The sequence below is a fragment of the Hippocampus guttulatus genome, unplaced genomic scaffold, assembly GCF_054856545.1.
Source record: "Hippocampus guttulatus isolate MCC_2025c unplaced genomic scaffold, RoL_Hgut_1.0 HiC_scaffold_29, whole genome shotgun sequence".
In the NCBI taxonomy this organism is placed as follows: domain Eukaryota; kingdom Metazoa; phylum Chordata; class Actinopteri; order Syngnathiformes; family Syngnathidae; genus Hippocampus; species Hippocampus guttulatus.
Genome location: NW_028233888.1, coordinates 597,501 through 607,500, shown reverse-complemented (window position 1 = coordinate 607,500; position 10,000 = coordinate 597,501).

Genomic DNA, 10,000 nt, shown 5'->3' with positions numbered 1-10,000 from the left:
GATTGGGAGAATGAGAAAATTCCCCATATTTTTTCCTCCGCGGCGGAGGTACCAGGGGTCGGCCCGCCCGGAAGGAGAGGGCCGGCGAGGAGGCCGAGTGCGGCCGGGAAAGAGGCCTCTCGGTCGGATTGAAAACTTGGAGTTTGCAGCGCCGGAAGGGGCCGGCGAGGAGGCCGAGTGCGGCCGGGAGGGAGGCCTCTCGGTCGGATTGAAAACTTGGAGTTTGCAGCGCCGGAAGGGGCCGGCGAGGAGGCCGAGTGCGGCCGGGAAAGAGGCCACTCGGTCGGTTTGAAAACTTGGAGTTTGCAAGCCGGAAGGGGCCGGCGAGGAGGCCGAGTGCGGCCGGGAAAGAGGCCACTCGGTCGGATTGAAAACTTGGAGTTTGCAGCGCCGGAAGGGGCCGGCGAGGAGGCCGAGTGCGGCCGGGAAAAAGAGGCCACTCGGTCGGATTGGGAGTTTGAAAAAAATCCCCCATTCATTTCCAATGGCGGAGGTACCAGGGGCAAGGCTGGGGGTACCAGGGGCGAAGCTGGCTGGGGGTACCAGGGGTAAGGCTGAGGGTACCAGGGGTGCCGCTGGGGGTACCAGGGGTAAGGCTGAGGGTACCAGGGGTGCCGCTGAGGGTACCAGGGGTGCCGCTGGGGGTACCAGGGGTGCCGCTGAGGGTACCAGGGGTGCCGCTGAGGGTACCAGGGGTAGGGCTGGAGGTACCAGGGGTGCCGCTGGGGGTACCAGGGGTAAGGCTGAGGGTACCAGGGGTGCCGCTGGGGGTACCAGGGGTAAGGCTGAGGGTACCAGGGGTGCCGCTGGGGGTACCAGGGGTAAGGCTGAGGGTACCAGGGGTGCCGCTGGGGGTACCAGGGGTGCCGCTGAGGGTACCAGGGGTAGGGCTGGAGGTACCAGGGGTGCCGCTGAGGGTACCAGGGGTAAAGAGCGGGCCGGCCCGGCGGGCGAGTGTGGCCGGGAAAGAGGCCTCTCGGTCGGATTGGGAGTTTGAAAAAAATCCCCCATTCATTTCCAATGGCGGAGGTACCAGGGGCAAGGCTGGGGGTACCAGGGGTAAAGAGCGGGCCGGCCCGGCGGGCGAGTGTGGCCGGAAAAGGGGCCTCTTGGTCGGATTGGGAGTTTGAAAAAATTCCCCCATTCATTTTCAATGGCGGGGGTACCAGGGGTAGAGCTGGGGGTACCAGGGGTAAAGAGCGGGCCGGCCCGGCGTGCGAGTTTGGCCGGAAAAGGGGCCTCTTGGTCGTATTGGGAGTTTGAAAAAAATTCCCCCATTCATTTTCAATGGCGGAGGTACCAGGGGCAAGGCTGGGGGTACCAGGGGCGAAGCTGGCTGGGGGTACCAGGGGTAAGGCTGAGGGTACCAGGGGTGCAGCTGAGGGTACCAGGGGTAAGGTTGAGGGTACCAGGGGTGTTGCTGGGGGTACCAGGGGTCACCATTCATTTTCAATGGGGGAGGTACCAGGGGCAAGGCTGGGGGTACCAGGGGTGTTGCTGGGGGTACCAGGGGTAAAGAGCGGGCCGGCCCGGCGGGCGAGTGTGGCCGGAAAAGGGGCCTCTTGCTCGGATTGGGAGTTTGAAAAAATTCCCCCATTCATTTTCAATGGCAGATGTACCAGGGGTCGGTGTCCGCCAGACGGCGGTGTGGTAGGCAAAAGGCGGGCCGGCTCGGCGAGCGTGCGTGCCCGGGAAAAAGGCCTCTTGGCCGGCGTGAGAGTTTAATAATAGCGGGCCGGCTCATCGAGCGTGCGTGCCCGGGAAAAGGGCCTCTTGGCCGGCGTGAGAGTTTAATAATAGCGGGCCGGCCCGGCGAGCGTGCGTGCCCGGGAAAAAGGCCTCCTTGCAGGCGTGAGCGTTTAATAATAGCGGGCCGGCCCGGCGAGCGTGCGTGCCCGGGAAAAAGGCCTCCTTGCAGGCGTGAGAGTTTAATAATAGCGGGCCGGCCCGGCGAGCGTGCGTGCCCGGGAAAAAGGCCTCCTTGCAGGCGTGAGAGTTTAATAATAGCGGGCCGGCTCGGCGAGCGTGCGTGCACGGGAAAAAGGCCTCTTGGCCGGCGTGAGAGTTTAATAATAGCGGGCCGGCCCGGCGAGCGTGCGTGCCCGGGAAAAAGGCCTCCTTGCAGGCGTGAGAGTTTAATAATAGCGGGCCGGCTCATCGAGCGTGCGTGCCCGGGAAAAGGGCCTCCTTGCAGGCGTGAGAGTTTAATAATAGCGGGCCGGCTCTGCGAGCGTGCGTGCCCGGGAAAAGGGCCTCTTGGCCGGCCTGAGCGTTTAATAATAGCGGGCCGGCTCATCGAGCGTGCGTGCCCGGGAAAAGGGCCTCTTGGCCGGCCTGAGCGTTTAATAATAGCGGGCCGGCCCCGCGAGCGTGCGTGCCCGGGAAAAAGGCCTCCTTGCAGGCGTGAGAGTTTAATAATAGCGGGCCGGCTCATCGAGCGTGCGTGCCCGGGAAAAGGGCCTCCTTGCAGGCGTGAGAGTTTAATAATAGCGGGCCGGCTCGGCGAGCGTGCGTGCCCGGGAAAAGGGCCTCTTGGCCGGCGTGAGAGTTTAATAATAGCGGGCCGGCCCCGCGAGCGTGCGTGCCCGGGAAAAAGGCCTCCTTGCAGGGGTGAGAGTTTAATAATAGCGGGCCGGCCCGGCGAGCGTGCGTGCCCGGGAAAAAGGCCTCCTTGCAGGCGTGAGCGTTTAATAATAGCGGACCGGCTCTGCGAGCGTGCGTGCCCGGGAAAAGGGCCTCTTGGCCGGCCTGAGCGTTTAATAATAGCGGGCCGGCCCGGCGAGCGTGCGTGCCCGGGAAAAAGGCCTCTTGGCCGGCTTGGGGGATTGAAAAAAAATCCCCCATTCATTTTCAACGGGAGGGGTCGGCGGTACCGCTTGGTGTCCGCCAGACGGCGGTGTGGTAGGCAAATGGCGGGCCTGCACGGCGAGCGTGCGTGCCCGGGAAAAAGGCCTCCTTGCAGGCGTGAGAGTTTAATAATAGCGGGCCGGCCCGGAGAGCGTGCGTGCCCGGGAAAAAGGCCTCTTGGCCGGCGTGAGAGTTTAATAATAGCGGGCCGGCTCATCGAGCGTGCGTGCCCGGGAAAAGGGCCTCCTTGCAGGCGTGAGAGTTTAATAATAGCGGGCCGGCTCTGCGAGCGTGCGTGCCCGGGAAAAGGGCCTCTTGGCCGGCCTGAGCGTTTAATAATAGCGGGCCGGCTCATCGAGCGTGCGTGCCCGGGAAAAGGGCCTCTTGGCCGGCCTGAGCGTTTAATAATAGCGGGCCGGCCCCGCGAGCGTGCGTGCCCGGGAAAAAGGCCTCCTTGCAGGCGTGAGAGTTTAATAATAGCGGGCCGGCTCATCGAGCGTGCGTGCCCGGGAAAAAGGCCTCCTTGCAGGCGTAAGAGTTTAATAATAGCGGGCCGGCTCATCGAGCGTGCGTGCCCGGGAAAAGGGCCTCCTTGCAGGCGTGAGAGTTTAATAATAGCGGGCCGGCTCTGCGAGCGTGCGTGCCCGGGAAAAGGGCCTCTTGGCCGGCCTGAGCGTTTAATAATAGCGGGCCGGCTCATCGAGCGTGCGTGCCCGGGAAAAGGGCCTCTTGGCCGGCCTGAGCGTTTAATAATAGCGGGCCGGCCCCGCGAGCGTGCGTGCCCGGGAAAAAGGCCTCCTTGCAGGCGTGAGAGTTTAATAATAGCGGGCCGGCTCATCGAGCGTGCGTGCCCGGGAAAAGGGCCTCCTTGCAGGCGTGAGAGTTTAATAATAGCGGGCCGGCTCGGCGAGCGTGCGTGCCCGGGAAAAGGGCCTCTTGGCCGGCGTGAGAGTTTAATAATAGCGGGCCGGCCCCGCGAGCGTGCGTGCCCGGGAAAAAGGCCTCCTTGCAGGGGTGAGAGTTTAATAATAGCGGGCCGGCCCGGCGAGCGTGCGTGCCCGGGAAAAAGGCCTCCTTGCAGGCGTGAGCGTTTAATAATAGCGGACCGGCTCTGCGAGCGTGCGTGCCCGGGAAAAGGGCCTCTTGGCCGGCCTGAGCGTTTAATAATAGCGGGCCGGCCCGGCGAGCGTGCGTGCCCGGGAAAAAGGCCTCTTGGCCGGCTTGGGGGATTGAAAAAAAATCCCCCATTCATTTTCAACGGGAGGGGTCGGCGGTACCGCTTGGTGTCCGCCAGACGGCGGTGTGGTAGGCAAATGGCGGGCCTGCACGGCGAGCGTGCGTGCCCGGGAAAAAGGCCTCCTTGCAGGCGTGAGAGTTTAATAATAGCGGGCCGGCCCGGAGAGCGTGCGTGCCCGGGAAAAAGGCCTCTTGGCCGGCGTGAGAGTTTAATAATAGCGGGCCGGCCCGGCGAGCGTGCGTGCCCGGGAAAAAGGCCTCCTTGCAGGCGTGAGCGTTTAATAATAGCGGGCCGGCTCATCGAGCGTGCGTGCCCGGGAAAAGGGCCTCTTGGCCGGCGTGAGAGTTTAATAATAGCGGGCCGGCTCATCGAGCGTGCGTGCCCGGGAAAAAGGCCTCTTGGCCGGCTTGGGGGATTGAAAAAAAAATCCCCCATTCATTTTCAACGGGAGGGGTCGGCGGTACCGCTTGGTGTCCGCCAGACGGCGGTGTGGTAGGCAAATGGCGGGCCTGCACGGCGAGCGTGCGTGCCCGGGAAAAAGGCCTCCTGGCCGGCGTGAGAGTTTAATAATAGCGGGCCGGCTCTGCGAGCGTGCGTGCCCGGGAAAAAGGCCTCCTTGCAGGCGTGAGAGTTTAATAATAGCGGGCCGGCTCGGCGAGCGTGCGTGCCCGGGAAAAAGGCCTCCTTGCAGGCGTAAGAGTTTAATAATAGCGGGCCGGCTCATCGAGCGTGCGTGCCCGGGAAAAAGGCCTCTTGGCCGGCGTGAGAGTTTAATAATAGCGGGCCGGCCCGGCGAGCGTGCGTGCCCGGGAAAAAGGCCTCCTTGCAGGCGTGAGCGTTTAATAATAGCGGGCCGGCTCATCGAGCGTGCGTGCCCGGGAAAAGGGCCTCTTGGCCGGCTTGGGGGATTGAAAAAAAATCCCCCATTCATTTTCAACGGGAGGGGTCGGCGGTACCGCTTGGTGTCCGCCAGACGGCGGTGTGGTAGGCAAATGGCGGGCCTGCACGGCGAGCGTGCGTGCCCGGGAAAAATGCCTCCTGGCCGGCGTGAGAGTTTAATAATAGCGGGCCGGCTCGGCGAGCGTGCGTGCCCGGGAAAAAGGCCTCTTGGCCGGCGTGAGAGTTTAATAATAGCGGGCCGGCTCGGCGAGCGTGCGTGCCCGGGAAAAGGGCCTCTTGGCCGGCGTGAGAGTTTAATAATAGCGGGCCGGCTCATCGAGCGTGCGTGCCCGGGAAAAGGGCCTCTTGGCCGGCGTGAGAGTTTAATAATAGCGGGCCGGCCCGGCGAGCGTGCGTGCCCGGGAAAAAGGCCTCCTTGCAGGCGTGAGAGTTTAATAATAGCGGGCCGGCTCCGCGAGCGTGCGTGGCCGGGAAAAAGGCCTCTTGGCCGGCGTGAGAGTTTAATAATAGCGGGCCGGCTCATCGAGCGTGCGTGCCCGGGAAAAGGGCCTCTTGGCCGGCGTGAGAGTTTAATAATAGCGGGCCGGCTCATCGAGCGTGCGTGCCCGGGAAAAGGGCCTCTTGGCCGGCGTGAGAGTTTAATAATAGCGGGCCGGCTCATCGAGCGTGCGTGCCCGGGAAAAGGGCCTCTTGGCCGGCGTGAGAGTTTAATAATAGCGGGCCGGCCCGGCGAGCGTGCGTGCCCGGGAAAAAGGCCTCCTTGCAGGCGTGAGAGTTTAATAATAGCGGGCCGGCCCGGCGAGCGTGCGTGCCCGGGAAAAAGGCCTCCTTGCAGGCGTGAGAGTTTAATAATAGCGGGCCGGCTCGGCGAGCGTGCGTGCCCGGGAAAAGGGCCTCTTGGCCGGCGTGAGAGTTTAATAATAGCGGGCCGGCTCATCGAGCGTGCGTGCCCGGGAAAAGGGCCTCTTGGCCGGCGTGAGAGTTTAATAATAGCGGGCCGGCCCGGCGAGCGTGCGTGCCCGGGAAAAAGGCCTCCTTGCAGGCGTGAGAGTTTAATAATAGCGGGCCGGCTCCGCGAGCGTGCGTGGCCGGGAAAAAGGCCTCTTGGCCGGCGTGAGAGTTTAATAATAGCGGGCCGGCTCATCGAGCGTGCGTGCCCGGGAAAAGGGCCTCTTGGCCGGCGTGAGAGTTTAATAATAGCGGGCCGGCTCATCGAGCGTGCGTGCCCGGGAAAAGGGCCTCTTGGCCGGCGTGAGAGTTTAATAATAGCGGGCCGGCCCGGCGAGCGTGCGTGCCCGGGAAAAAGGCCTCCTTGCAGGCGTGAGAGTTTAATAATAGCGGGCCGGCCCGGCGAGCGTGCGTGCCCGGGAAAAAGGCCTCCTTGCAGGCGTGAGAGTTTAATAATAGCGGGCCGGCCCGGCGAGCGTGCGTGCCCGGGAAAAAGGCCTCCTTGCAGGCGTGAGAGTTTAATAATAGCGGGCCGGCCCGGCGAGCGTGCGTGCCCGGGAAAAAGGCCTCCTTGCAGGCGTGAGAGTTTAATAATAGCGGGCCGGCCCGGCGAGCGTGCGTGCCCGGGAAAAAGGCCTCCTTGCAGGCGTGAGAGTTTAATAATAGCGGGCCGGCTCCGCGAGCGTGCGTGCCCGGGAAAAAGGCCTCCTTGCAGGCGTGAGAGTTTAATAATAGCGGGCCGGCTCCGCGAGCGTGCGTGCCCGGGAAAAAGGCCTCCTTGCAGGCGTGAGAGTTTAATAATAGCGGGCCGGCTCCGCGAGCGTGCGTGCCCGGGAAAAAGGCCTCCTTGCAGGCGTGAGAGTTTAATAATAGCGGGCCGGCTCCGCGAGCGTGCGTGCCCGGGAAAAAGGCCTCCTTGCAGGCGTGAGAGTTCAATAATAGCGGGCCGGCCCGGCGAGCGTGCGTGCCCGGGAAAAAGGCCTCCTTGCAGGCGTGAGAGTTTAATAATAGCGGGCCGGCCCGGCGAGCGTGCGTGCCCGGGAAAAAGGCCTCTTGGCCGGCGTGAGAGTTTAATAATAGCGGGCCGGCCCCGCGAGCGTGCGTGCCCGGGAAAAAGGCCTCCTTGCAGGGGTGAGAGTTTAATAATAGCGGGCCGGCCCGGCGAGCGTGCGTGCCCGGGAAAAAGGCCTCTTGGCCGGCGTGGGAGATTGAAAAAATTCCCCCATTCATTTTCAATGGCGGGGGTACCAGGGGTAGAGCTGGGGGTACCAGGGGTAAAGAGCGGGCCGGCCCGGCGTGCGAGTTTGGCCGGAAAAGAGGCCTCTTGGTCGGATTGGGAGATTGAAAAAATTCCCCCATTCATTTTCAATGGCGGGGGTACCAGGGGTAGAGCTGGGGGTACCAGGGGTAAAGAGCGGGCCGGCCCGGCGTGCGAGTTTGGCCGGAAAAGAGGCCTCTTGGTCGGATTGGGAGATTGAAAAAATTCCCCCATTCATTTTCAATGGCGGGGGTACCAGGGGTAGAGCTGGGGGTACCAGGGGTAAAGAGCGGGCCGGCCCGGCGTGCGAGTGTGGCCGGGAAAGAGCCCTCCTGGCCGGCCTGGGAGATTGAAAAAAATTCCCCCATTCATTTTCAATGGCGGGGGTACCAGGGGTAAAGAGCGGGCCGGCCCAGCGTGCGAGTTTGGCCGGGAAAGGGGCCTCCTGGCCGGCCTGGGGGATTAAAAAAATTCCCCCATTCATTTTCAATGGCGGGGGTACCAGGGGTAGCAGTACCGATTTTGGTCGTTAGGGGCGCTGTAGTAGGTAAACCAGATATGCGGAGTTAGGGGGTCAAGAAGGCGAAAGGCTTAGAAAGTGACCGTTCACCAAAATACTTTCCGAAACGTATATAGGGGGGCATGTGTCGGACGAGTCACCATGCTTTCTCGATGCTGGAGGTACCAGGGGCACAAAGTTGGCCGGGAAAGATGCCTCTTAGGCGGATTGAAAGCATGAGAAAATGCCCCCCATTCATTTTCAATGGCGGAGAGCGGGCCGGCCCCGCAGCCGAGTGTGGCCGGCGGAGAGGCGTCTCGGTCGGATGAATGAAGCGTGGAGCCGGCCTCTGACGGCGGAGCTCCGCACTTTCGAATATTTTCTATCTCCCCCTCCGGGCGGTCGACGGCAGTTGGGAAGGCCGCCCGAGAGGCGCCCGGGGCGGATACCTCGGGCGAAAAGCCGGCCTCTGACGGCGGAGCTCCGCACTTTCGAATATTTTCTATTTCCCCCTCCGGGCGGTCGACGGCAGTTGGGAAGGCCGCCCGAGAGGCGCCCGGGGCGGATACCTCGGGCGAAAAGCCGGCCTCTGACGGCGGAGCTCCGCACTTTCGAATATTTTCTATCTCCCCCTCCGGGCGGCCGACGGCAGTTGGGAAGGCCGCCCGAGAGGCGCCCGGGGCGGATACCTCGGGCGAAAAGCCGGCCTCTGACGGCGGAGCTCCGCACTTTCGAATATTTTCTATTTCCCCCTCCGGGCGGCCGACGGCAGTTGGGAAGGCCGCCCGAGAGGCGCCCGGGGCGGATACCTCGGGCGAAAAGCCGGCCTCTGACGGCGGAGCTCCGCACTTTCGAATATTTTCTATTTCCCCCTCCGGGCGGCCGACGGCAGTTGGGAAGGCCGCCCGAGAGGCGCCCGGGGCGGATACCTCGGGCGAAAAGCCGGCCTCTGACGGCGGAGCTCCGCACTTTCGAATATTTTCTATTTCCCCCTCCGGGCGGCCGACGGCAGTTGGGAAGGCCGCCCGAGAGGCGCCCGGGGCGGATACCTCGGGCGAAAAGCCGGCCTCTGACGGCGGAGCTCCGCACTTTCGAATATTTTCTATTTCCCCCTCCGGGCGGCCGACGGCAGTTGGGAAGGCCGCCCGAGAGGCGCCCCGGGGCGGATACCTCGGGCGAAAAGCCGGCCTCTGACGGCGGAGCTCCGCACTTTCGAATATTTTCAATTTCCCCCTCCGGGCGGCCGACGGCAGTTGGGAAGGTCGCCCGAGAGGCGCCCCGGGGCGGATACCCCGGGCGAAAAGCCGGCCTCTGACGGCGGAGCTCCGCACTTTCGAATATTTTCTATTTCCCCCTCCGGGCGGCTGACGGCAGGTGGGAAGGCCGCCCATTCATTTTCAATGGCGGAGGTACCAGGGGTGCCGCTGAGGGTACCAGGGGTGCCGCTGAGGGTACCAGGGGTGCAGCTGAGGGTACCAGGGGTGCCGCTGAGGGTACCAGGGGTGCCGCTGAGGGTACCAGGGGTACGGCTGAGGGTACCAGGGGTGCCGCTGAGGGTACCAGGGGTGCCGCTGAGGGTACCAGGGGTGCCGCTGAGGGTACCAGGGGTGCCGCTGAGGGTACCAGGGGTTCGGCTGAGGGTACCAGGGGTACGGCTGAGGGTACCAGGGGTGCCGCTGAGGGTACCAGGGGTGCCGCTGAGGGTACCAGGGGTGCGGCTGAGGGTACCAGGGGTAAGGCTGAGGGTACCAGGGGTGCCGCTGAGGGTACCAGGGGTGCGGCTGAGGGTACCAGGGGTAAGGCTGAGGGTACCAGGGGTAAGGCTGAGGGTACCAGGGGTAAGGCTGAGGGTACCAGGGGTACGGCTGGAGGTACCAGGGGTAAGGCTGGAGGTACCAGGGGTAAGGCTGGAGGTACCAGGGGTAAGGCTGGAGGTACCAGGGGTAAGGCTGGAGGTACCAGGGGTTAGGCTGGAGGTACCAGGGGTAAGGCTGGGGGTACCAGGGGTAAGGCTGAGGGTACCAGGGGCGAAGCTGGCTGGGGGTACCAGGGGTTGGGCTGAGGGTACCAGGGGTTGGGCTGAGGGTACCAGGGGTAAGGCTGAGGGTACCAGGGGCGAAGCTGGCTGGGGGTACCAGGGGTGTTGCTGAGGGTACCAGGGGTGCCGCTGAGGGTACCAGGGGTTAGGCTGGGGGTACCAGGGGTTGAGCTGAGGGTACCAGGGGTAAGGCTGAGGGTACCAGGGGTGTTGCTGGGGGTACCAGGGGTCGCCATTCATTTTCAATGGGGGAGGTACCAGGGGTAGGGCTGG